The sequence below is a fragment of the Pinus tabuliformis genome, chromosome J (assembly GCF_031772625.1).
Source record: "Pinus tabuliformis cultivar Carrire ecotype Pingquan chromosome J, CPIR1, whole genome shotgun sequence".
In the NCBI taxonomy this organism is placed as follows: domain Eukaryota; kingdom Viridiplantae; phylum Streptophyta; class Pinopsida; order Pinales; family Pinaceae; genus Pinus; species Pinus tabuliformis.
In genome coordinates this window covers 1,262,198,134-1,262,211,380 of record NC_142295.1, presented here as the reverse complement: position 1 = coordinate 1,262,211,380, position 13,247 = coordinate 1,262,198,134, and the positions used below count along the sequence as shown (strand labels likewise).

At 32.9% G+C, this 13,247-nt stretch overlaps 1 pseudogene; it reads left to right on the top strand.

Annotated features, from left to right (window-relative positions):
- Window positions 1-3,740: 3,740 nt before the first annotated feature.
- LOC149231832 (3-ketoacyl-CoA synthase 4 pseudogene) lies at window positions 3,741-5,195 on the top strand (annotated as a pseudogene).
- Window positions 5,196-13,247: the final 8,052 nt, after the last annotated feature.

The following is a 13,247-nucleotide window of genomic DNA, read 5'->3' as shown; positions in this document are numbered from 1 at the left end:
ATTGAGCAAGAATGTTTCCTTCAGCAGGGAAAGAGCTATGTTTCCAAGGGGGGGCATCGATCATCCGCTGAGTTGGGTTTTTGAGGAGGGGCATCATTTGCTGGTTTGGGTTTCCCAAGAGTGGCATTGATTTGGGTTTCTGAGGAGTGTAATTCGCTTTCTATTCATATGGTTTCAACCAGGAAAGATCCAAATTGTTTCAGCTATAACTATATGTTTAATCCAATGATGGAAACTATTTGAATCATCTAACATCTCAATTAGACAGATCATAGCAAGACATGTGTGACAAGTGGGGAGTTAATTTCAGAGGGTAACGCCTTACGACATAATAACTATATAAATAATAATAACCATATTATACTTATTATACTAATATTATTTTGTATATTAATATAATATTAATTATTACAATTTTTTTACTAATATATTAATAGTTATATTTAAAATTATAATATAATTCACATATAACATAATAATAGGACTCATTTATTATTAATAATATTTATTTATCTCTCACTATTATGTTATTATCAATAATTATTATATATTTATTAATATAATTGTCAATATATTTTAAACATTTACTCTCACTATAGGAATAATATTAACTATATATTAAACTAAAATATTATATATATATATAGAGAGAGAGAAAATGATAATATATTATTTAATAATATGACATATAATAATATTATTATTATATTATAAAATTTTGTTAATATATTAGTAGTTATAGCTTAAAGTATAATATAATTCATAAATAACACAATATTTTGTTATTATTGATAATACATAATTATTCCTTACAATTGTTAATAATTATTATATATTTATTAATATAACTCTTAATATATTTTATATATTTACTTGAAATAAATTAATAGTATCAATTATATATAGATTATATATTAAGATAAAAAAATATTATACTATTACTTACAAATAATATTATACTGTTAGTATTACTATTATCCCTGTGTGGTATAATAATATTAGTATTACATTATTATTAATATTATATTGTTATACCAATCGTAGTACAATAATATCAGTATTACTATTACACCTTTTGCTAGAATCATCATTAAAAACCATCACCACCTTGAAAATTTGTAACCTCAACCAACATGGCCCTTTAATGAATTATATTTACATGAGTGACTTCATTAATACATAAATAAATTTCAAAGAGTGAAACAGCTTCCCATGTGCATTTGACACTATAGTAACTATATAAATAATAATAACCATATTATTTTATATTTATGTACTTCTACTTTTTATACTAACATTATTTTGTATATTAATATAATATTAGTTTTACTTTAACTTTCGCTAATATATTAATAGTTATATTTATATCTATAATATAATTCACATATAACATAATAATAACATCTATTTATTATTATTAATATATATTTATCTCACCATTATATTGTCATCAATAATTATTATATATGTATTAATATAATTATCAATATATTTTAAATATTTACTCCGAGAATATTAATAATATTAACTATATATTAAACTAAAATATAGTATATTATTACCTGAATAATATTAATATTATACTATTATACCATTCACTTAGCAACAGACAACAGAAACTCGACCAATTAAGCTATCCCTTAGAGATATTTAATTATACTTATTATACTAACATTATTTTGTATATTGATATATTATTAGTTATTACATATAATTTTGCTAATATATTAATAGTTATATTGAAAACTATAATATAATTCACATATATATAATAATAACATATTTATTTATTATTATTAATATATATTTATCTCTCATCATTATGTTATCAATAATAATTATTTTGTATTTATTAATATAATTGTCAATATATTTTAAATATTTACTCTTAGTATATCAGTAATATTGACTATACATTAAACTAAAATATATTATACTATTACCTAAATACTATTATACCATCGTAGTATAATAATAATAATAATATTACACTATTATTAATATTATACTATCATACGAGTGTAGTATAATAATATATTAGTGTCTTCATTAATAGACAAATAAATTTGTAAGAGTGAAACAGTTTCCCATGTGCATTTGAGACTATCAACTATGTATATAGATGATATATTAAGATAAAAAAAATATTAGACTATTACTTACAAATAATATCACACGGTTAGTATGAATATTATAATATTATACCATTGTAATATAATAATATTAATATTACACTATTATACCATTGTAGTATAATAATATTAATATTACCATTACACTTTTTCCAAGAATCATCATAAAAAAACCATCCCTCAAAAATTGTAACCTCAACCAACACTACTCTTTAATGAATTATATTTACACCAACGAATTGTTATTTCATTAATAGAGAAACAACTAAAATATATTATACTATTAACTGAATAATATTAATATTATACTATTAATCATTGTAATATAATAGTACATTATTGATTTTATTAAGAGACAAATAAATTTATAAAGAGTGAAACAACTTTCCATGTGCATTTGACACATTCTATCTCTATATATATATAATTAATTAATTAATATTATACTATTACTTACAAATAGTATTATAATGTTAGTATTAATATATTATACTATTATAACATTGTAGTATAATAATATCAATATTACACTATTACTTACACATAGTATTATACTATTATTATTAATATTATACTATTATATCATTTAGAATAATAGTATACTAGTGAATTTATTAATAAACAAATATTTTTCTAAGAGTGAAACAACTTCCTCCCAAATGTTTTAGAATAATAGTATACTAGTGAATTTATTAATAAACAAATATTTTTCTAAGAGTGAAACAACTTCCTCCATGCATTTGGGATTATTGACACTATAAGAATTTATGTTAATTTTTTTTTTATTATTAATAGCTATATAAATAACAATAACCATATTATTTTATATTTATCTAATTATACTTATTATACTAACATTATTTTGTATATTGATATAACATTAGTTATGACATAAAGTCTTGCTAATATATTAATAGTTATATTCAAAACTATAATATATTTCATATATAACATAATAATAACATTTATTTATTATTAATAATATATATTTATCTCACCATTATGTTATCATTAATAATTATTATATATTTATTAATATAACTGTCAATATATTTTACATATTTACTTCGAGCATATTAATAATAACGCCGTAAGGAATTCCCCTTTGAAAAGAACTCCCTTAGCTGCTACTCTGTACTGGTTTGTAGCGTTGGATGAGGTGTTAGATGATTGAAATAATATTGGCCATTGCATCACCATGCTCCTCTCGCTTTTAAACTTCTTCTTCAACCATCGGGGTTATTTTTCTTCAACAGGAGATTCAACCATGCTTGGAACCATCTCCTTGGGCTTTCTAATTTCTTCAACAATCGAGGTTTCCACTATTTATTCAAGAAGAGGTTCATGGTTATTTTTCTTCAATAAGAGATTCAACCGCGCTTGGAACCACCTCCTCAGGATTTTTAATTTCTTCGATAGTTGGGGTTTCAACTGTTTCTTCAACAAGAGGTTCAGGGTTATTTTTCTTCAACATGAGATTCAACAGTGTTTGGAACGAGCTCCTCAACCTTTTTAATTTCTTCAATAGTCGAGGTTCCCTCTGATTTTTTAGCAAGAGGTTCAGGTATGCTTAGACCTTTGTTAACTGTGTGAGGTGGAGTCTAGGTGATGGTATTCTACGGGAGACATGACCCTTTTCAGGTTATCCTTCTCTCTTCTAGAAGATTCAACAGGTGATTAAATCCTCCTCCAGGGTTAATCTTCATTTTCCCTTAATTCTCTATTTCTCTTACTTAAAGAAGAATTTATAAGAATCCGAGGTATAGGTTCTGAATTACAGACGTTTAGGGTCCCATTCTTGTTTTTGGGTGCATGGTATATATGATGTCTCACCCTCGACCTGTGTATCCTATGGATTACTCCTGCTACAAGCCCCCTGAAAGCCTCAAAGTGAACTTCCGATGCTTTATGGAACACTCTGAGCTTTCGAGATATTTTCAAGATTCATCCTTGGAATTCCAGGTGAAGATAATGGAATGATCAGCTTTAGGAGATAACACTTATCTTCCTACTACAATGCATTATATTGCCCCTTGGCTCTCCATGGCCACAACATGAGAAGAGTTTGAGTAGGTCATGTTGGGTTCCCTAGAAAATCTTTTTAAGAAAAGAGGGTTGAAACCCAAGGATATCGGGATTTGTATGGCGAACTACAGTGTATTTAATCAAACTCCTTCACTCTTTGCTATGATTGTGAATATGTATAAGTTGAGAGGGAACATTGAGAGATTTAATTTAGGTGGAATGGGGTTGTAGTGTCAGAGTTATTGCCAATGATCTTGCCAAGGATTTTTTACAAGTTCATAGAAGCACATATGAAATAGTTGTGAGCATAGAAACATGACTAAGAATTGATATTTTGGCAATAAAAAGTCAATGTTGATACCTAATTGCTTGTTTCGTGTTGCGTAATTTGTAGTTCTTCTTTCAAATAAGCACTTCGACCGTCAACATGAAAAGTACAAGCTTTTCCATGTTGTGAGAACTTATAAAGGAGCATATGATAAAGCATTCAATCATGTTTATTAGGAGTAAGATGAAGCTGGAAATCTTGATGTGTCATTATCGAAAGAACTTATGGCCATAGCAAGAGGATCATTGAAAACTAATATCACAAGTCTAAGACCTCTTGTTCTTCCCATAAGTGAGCAATTGCTTTTCTTTTCCACCCTTGTTGGGAGAAAGGTCTTCAATATGAATATCAAACCTTATATTCCATATTTTCATTTTGCATCTAAGCATTTATGTATTCATGCTAGAGGAAGAGCAGTGATATATGAGTTTTAGAAGAAATTACATCTCAAGCCAATACATATAGAGGCCTCGAGGATGACTCTACAATGCTTTGGCAACACTTTCTCAAGCTCAATCTAGTATGAGCTCAGTTATACTAAGGCCAAAGGACGTATGCAGAAAGGCAATCGGATTTTGTAGATTACATTTGGTAGTGGATTCAAGTGCAATAGTGTTTTTTGGAAAGAACTTCAAATAGTGAAATCATCGACTGATGGTCCTTGGGATGATTGCATTGATCAATATCCAGTAAAATTGATGATAGAATGAACAACTAGCGAAATGACTTGAAACTATAATACATCTAGTTCAACCTCAAATCTGCGTGTATCTCCTAGATATGTGTGCACTTTGGAGTTCTGCAACTTTGGCATTTTTTATTTGTCCCCATTTCAAGGTATCTCACATGGTTTAACTTTGATTTTTAATTTTCTACACTTCGAGAATATGGCACCTTCAAGATGTATATCCAACCTTTGAATTTCCAAACTATGCCACATCCCAAGCTTTAAGAGGGATTTTGCATTTTTATAGTTTTTCTCATGAAATGTTTTTAGGTAGGCTAGTAGTAGCATCAAGAAAGTTCTTTGTTATTTGTATAAAATTCATTTGTGGGAATTGTTTCAATGGGAAATTCATGATATTTCCCCTTCAAATTTCTCTCCAGGACTACCATTCTTTTCAACATTGCTGAAATAGCTAGCTGAAAATTTTGCATCGTCAAGGTGCTTGAGTGTCGAAAAATTCAATTTCAAACTGATCATGTTTATGTGTTTTGCATTTACTTGATTTTCAAACGTAATCTAGTGGATTACTTTCTAAAATTTAGTCATGTTAATGGAGCATGTGTAATCAATTGGAAATTATTCCTATTGGATTCCAATGTAGTATACGTTTCTTTCCCAATAACACCTTTCAATTCATAGATCTGAGTGTAGGAAAATTTACAATCCAACTAATGAGTAGGTATCATAGTATTTTTCTTTGTAAGATCACTTTCCTTTTCAAAATAGTGGTTTGTGGGTAGACTAACAATGACAGTAGCTGATTTCATTTATTCGCCTTTAAAGAATATCTACTGATATATATCTATCTGGAAGGTTGGCATCATAAAGGAAGTCCTTGATTTTGAAAAATTACATTTTAAAGGAGGTCATCAAGCTACAAGATGCCCCAAACATGTCCTGCAGCAAGAAAGTAAACATTAGAGAAATAAATTTTGGCAGTATTAAGTACAAGAATTCCTTAAAAAATATATCGTCCTTCGCTAAATACATTGACTGACTATCGATAATAAAATGGGTTGAAGATATTAGGAACTGGTTTGCACCTATAGAAAGGTGACATATGACAGACATATTTTTAATTTTTAGGTTGAGGTATACCTACTCATTATTCAAGAAGAAAAGCAGTTGATTGGTTACACTTTCGCTGAAGGAGCACAAGATAAAGCAAAATCTCCAAAAAAGGCTATTGATAAAGTATGTCATGTACAAATCCATTCCATGACCATGATATATATATATATATATATATATATATATATATATATATATATATATATATATATATATATTTCAAGGTACATGGTCGTTTAATCTTTTTGAGCTCTGTATATGCCACAAGGTCCAAGGAATTCTCGTGTCTATTGAATACTTCAAGGTCGAAAGAGTTTTAAGTTATTAGGGTTACCTGTAGGAACTCGTGGGTTACTTGTATTGCAGAACAACCATCACAAGTTCCAAGGAGTTTCACTCTTTTTGTGTAGGCATGTACCCAAATTTATAGGCTATTGTGGTTGAGGACTGGTGCGTAGAGAATTTTTTGGGTTTGAATTGTTTCCTAAATGCAGAAAGTGATTATATCAAGATTACTAGCGATAGGGACAAGAGATGATGCTTGGTAAAATGTCTAAGATTGTTTAGAAATCTTGAAACAACCTTCATCTGATGCCTGATTACTTATATGATTTATCACCCATTAGAGAGTGGCCCGAAGGTAAGCATAAGTTCTTCAATTCTACTTGTCTCTTCATAGATTTCAATATCAAGGGGTCCATAGAGTTAGAGATGGTAAAAATCCCAACTTCGCCACTGGATCTCAAGACATTTATATAGTTGGGAACAATGATTGGAAGGAAAATAGGTTAGATCCTTGACGTGGAGACCTACAAGAAAGAGGCAGCCTGCAAAGTACTAGGGATATTCAACGAAAGACCACAGGGAACAAAAACACTTTGTGAACCTTAAGTCCACAGTGGGACTTGCCTACTGGCTGATTGATCTCTTGATTTCCACTTGCTAGGAGAACGAATCTCATCTTGATGCTTTATGCTCAGCTTCTTGAGCTGCTTGGTTGATGAACTAAGGGCCGATATTTCTTATTTTGGGACTCCAAATTTGGTGCTTTGTTCCCCACCCCTAAAAGTCGAGCTGGCTTATTGGGTAGAAAAACTCTTTGATTCTCTGCACATCATTGGCAGAATTGACCATTTTTTTGTCCCCACCCCTTATTTGAGGAGTTGGTTTATTCTCAAAAACTAATGAAACTCTATTAACCTCGAGCTCTGTCCTCAAAACTAGGGCACATCGACTCCCTCGAGTTGGTTTCTTCAAACAAAGAAATTGAACTCTACCATAAAACTCTTCCATTGGCGAACAAACAACTTTCGATTTGGGCTTATTTGAGAAAATAACTCGAATTAAAACATTGGTGGTGGTAGAAAATGAAACCTTCGAGCTAGCTTTGCCTTATAAAAAACTCTTCTAACATTTTAGCATTGGGTTTCTTCTTGCGCTCATCAGGTCAACTATTTTATCCTTATTAGTTGCTTTGTTACCCGACCTAGAAAGAAATTTATTCGAGTTACCTTATGAAATAAACCACTCTTTAAGAGTCAAAGGGCATGCACATTTACTACATTATTAATTTTGTTGAATGAAATGGCATCAAAACATTGCGATGTGGGATATGTAGCTAGATAGAATATGACTGGGCACCTGGGAATCCTTAGAATAAAGCTCACAAGTTTGTAACACCCCCCTCCTAGGTCTACCAAAAGTAACCATGCCAACTGGGGTAAACATGAGGAGTGATGCTACTACAATCATATTCGACCTCCTAGGTACCCTTAAGGAAATGGAATCGACAAAACATCACACAAAGTCATTCAACATCATTAATAGAGCCCTCAAAAGACAAGTCAACCACTCAGATAACCTGTCCATAGGTCCTGCTATTGTTCTCGACCGATTAGTCCATAGTCGCTCTCATGCTATGGGCAAGGGAGTGACCAAAAACCCAAAGTCCTCTCATAGGCCTACCTACTAGTGACTGTGGACCAAAATTGTCAATTCTGTGCCAGCGACCTCGATATTTAAGCAACTTTATCAAGCCCAGAGATCATGCCACTGCCTAGAATGGAATGAATGCTTAGAATCAGGAAAATTATAGGGACACAATTATGCAAAAGCAATGAGATGATCAAGACCTTAGCCAAACGCTTACTAGCCATGATAGGCATTTCATCAAACATATCGTGAACATGTAACCTACATGTGTAAACAACAGAATTAAGTGTAGGGATCTCATACTTATTTGAGAATCACTATGAACCATTGATTACTTATCAAATTAGCTACTATTTCATCCATTAGGTCATAGATATATTGATCGTTCAATAACAAGTAAGAACATGATGAGAGCTATACATAACTACTATCATGAAATACATACATAACCAGCATAATAAGCACATAAATACTAATGAAATCACAACCATATAAACCATATATAATCCATCATAATGCTTATAGAGATACAAGGAGAAATAACCTTTCATTACTGATGCAAAATCCAAACTCGAGATGGGACTTCCACGTTCCACACGACCATAGAATTGTTGAGCCAAATCTCTCTTCAGCCATTCACCCATGTGCCATATTCCAAGAATGAATGTGGGATCTCATAGAACACATCAATAAAAAACCATCCAAGGCTTCCAAAGGCCTTCCATCTCAACCCATCAAACAGTGATTCCAACTCATGGTCGAACATCACCAAAATCATCATTGGATCGGTATCTACTCCTGCCTTCCAGGGATCTAAAGCATTTGTTCCAACCCAGCTCCCAAGAATAGTAACTCAACCCATGGCTATTGTTGGGCTCCAGAGCGTTTTCCCAACCAAGGTTCTATGACTAGTAACTCAACCCACAATTGTTGTCGGGCTTCCATACCATTTGTCCAACCAAGCCTTCCAAGACTAGTAACTCAACCCAATTTGTTACAGGGCTTCAAGAGCATTTGTCAAACGAAGGCTTCTAGGACTAGTAACTCAACCTAAGCCATTACAGGGCTTCTAGAGCATTTGTCCAACCATGGCTTTTAGGAACTAATAACTCAACCCAAGCTAAGGAACATGAGAACCAACCAAAACAAAACAATGAAAGTAAACCCACAAACCCCATGGCTATCCAAGAAATGTAAAGGCTAGGCAATCCACTGTCGATCCAGGAAGTCCTCCATGCTAATGACAGATCACATCTAAGAAACCACATGCATATTCCATGCATGCCAAAACTAGTGAAGAAATCATACATGCAACTCGGTACCTGCAAGACAATTTGATGTAGTTACTAATCCTGATGCCCTGTTGCACTTTCCTTCTCTTCCTTTGCCTTCTTTCTCCGAAACTCCAACTGTGCCACACCCTATAAGAGTGCTCCAAGAAAAATCTAAGTATCCAAGACTATGAGAGAGAGAGAATAATGAGAGATCTCCAAAACTAAAATGATCAAGTCTCGCCCACTGATCCTCAGAAGCCTTTTTGTTAATGAGGCCTCTATTTTCTTCATTTTCCATTATTTTCCTTCATTTTCCTCCTCACATGCAATCTGTGACCTTTGACCTTCCTTTTATTCTAATTTCCATTATTTTCATAAATAAAATGCCTCATGCCTTTCGAAGGCCTTTTCCATTTCCTTTTCCAATTTCCTTAACTATAATAAACCGAATCAACCCCCATTAGGATGTTTCCCCCACCATTTAGCTTGGAATACATGTCCCATCACCATGGAGTTATATATATTTACATGGATTTATTAACCATGGTTGTTACAGAACCCTCCCCCTCCAGGGAGCACCATCCTCGGTGTTGAATGACACTTATAACCAACAAGACCACTGAAAACAAAACATACTTCCCATGGAGATTTATAACATAGCTCATTGCAGTATTTACAATGACCATTTGCTAAAACAAAACATCATGACAACATACGACATAGTGGAGCTTTATAACAAAATCCACTATGGTATTTACAACAATCACATATATACACACATTTGCTTCAATAAGCAAATAACCATATTGTCTATGGACCTTTATAAATCTAGCTCATTATAATATTTACAATAATATACACATATACACATTTTCTCAACCAACAAATAAAAAGATACAATTCCTACATCCATAACAAGGGAATTCGTAGCCTCACACCTCCACCCTAAAGTAACACTAGGATTACCCTCATTCTCAGAAAGTCCAGAATCCACAGCCACAGTCAAAATGCATCCAATGTCCAACATTAATATCCTACACCACATGTCCTCTCATTGAATAGTTACCAACTCATTGCTTCAGGGCGCACTCCCAATGTGCATATGATTCCATTTGGAAATGCTATTGACCAAAAAAAATCCATCCCCGGTCTTCCCTTTTCTGCTACACAGTCGCTCGGGCAATCCGGTCAACCCCTTCCATGCAGTCACTCACCTTCCAAGTTCCACTGGCACCAAAATCTCAGGCATTCCATCCCTTGGCAAGTCTTCCTCACATCGGAAGATACAAAAACCAAGGCATATTCCTCCCTTAAAACCATCATACCGGTCATAGCGTGTTCATGGAAATAAATGGACACTGTTGGGTACCAGTGTCCCACAATGGCCTTGTGCTTAAATGCTTTACTAGCATACTACTATGTATTCCAATTCTTTTCACTGCTACTGTTGATTCTTGAAGTTGATTTTAACCAACCAACCAGGAATTTTCGTGCTTCCTGTACTAAACACATAACTTCCATTAGATTCAGAATAAATTGAAAATAACTTTAAATCATACCTCATTGGTAGCTCGTCAATAAGGTACACTTACAATCATATTTTCTTCCTATCACAACAAGTCAAACTAGCATCATGTATAAAACCATTAGATTAGGTTAGCTCAAAACATAACCATCATAGATTAAAATCATAAATAACATGTAATCATCATAAACCATCATCATAAATCACATGTAATCACCATAGACTAGAATCATAAATCATATGCATAGTAAAACTAAAATACAATACTGCTACTTATCCTTCATTGATCCTTACTTATGCCTTTGTTCTTTTTTACACACACTAGATTGGTTGGTACACCCAACAAACACCCAGTGCCTTCTCCTCAACAAGGTGCACATATACATAGTGTGTATCACACACATACAACCACATACGACATACAACTCCATGAAATACATGCACCCACACCTAATATACCACACATACACCTACACACAATGTATACAATACAATACATATGCCTACATCTAGTGCATAACACAATACATACACTTACACCTGATGTACAATACAACTCATACACCTACATCCTGTGTACAACACAATACATGCACCTACACATGATGTACAACATAACACAAACACGTGTCTATATTGCAACACAATGAATGCATATGTGACGATACCATGACTACACAATGCACATACAAAGTACCACATGCCTGCAACACAACATGTATGACATGCATTCCATCCCACACGTACACCAGTACCAGATGTACTAAGCACCACCTGCATAACATGTTCACAACATCACATGTACACGACACCACCTACAAAATGTGTACACAACGCCATATGTACACTGCACAACTGTACAACATGTACACAGTACCACACAAATGACATGTACGCAAAACAATGTGTACACAATTCCACATGAAAGACATGTACATAGCACCAACTGCACACAACGCCACTTGTACAACATATACACATCACCACATGCACAAAAATCCACTTGTACAATCACGCACAACACACCATATGTACAACATGCACGCAACACCACTTGTACATAGCACTGCATTTCCAACATGTACATAACATAATCTATACACAACACTGCATATCCAACATGTGCACAACACCATATGTAAGCAACACCACATATCCATCATGGACACAATACAATATGTACAAAATACTGCATATCCAACATGTACATAGCACCATCTATGCCTAGCACTAAATATGCAACATTCATACAACACTATCTGTAATAAACCATGTACATAACATTACATAATCAACATGTACACACACTAAATATATACCACAACACATGCATACAACATCATGGGTGCAACAAATATATATGATATATGCACAATAGTCTTACCACACATCCAAAACCACACTGACTCTTTACCAAGCAACCTAGCTTCCAATCTCTTATCCATGCTTGTCCCAGCATGCCGTAGACCACACTGCTTTCACTTTTCTTATGTATCCCTCGGTATAACCTGTCCATAACATAAGCATAGGCATAATACAAGCATACAATATAAATTCATATTCACATGATACTGACCTCATATGTTTGTCATGACTACTCTTCCCACTTGATTCCTCATAGACCAGGAACCTCTTCATGTCATTTTCCTACGAAAGCAATCATTCCTCCACAAGAATGATTCTTGATGACCTTGTCAGATAGTGACATAGATACACATAGACATACACATACATACATCCTAAAATAATAATGATCTCGTCAGTCAACATCATACATACATACATATGTACATATAAACATTATCATAAAATAATAATGATTCATGATCACCCTGTTAGACATGACATACACACATGCCTACATGTATACATATATAAAAATCAACATAATCATGATCACAACAAAATTTCCATATATTATAAGTTCAAGGTTAAGAGAACTTCTTTTATTCATGCAACACATGTGTAATATTTAGAACAAGAGTCCCAACATAGTCAAGGCATATGACACCTCAGATCCATTCACTTTAAATTTTCTATATTACCTTTCCCATGATTGTTCTATCATCATCCATTTACCACAATGGACCGAGCCAGTTCAACCGACTATCGTAGTATTACCTTCCGCTGTGCTTACTCATACATTGAGCTTCATCTATGTCTTACTTTACCTATTGGGTACACACAGCGCTCCCCGAGCTCCATTAAATTTCCTCTTTCCCAATCAATTCCC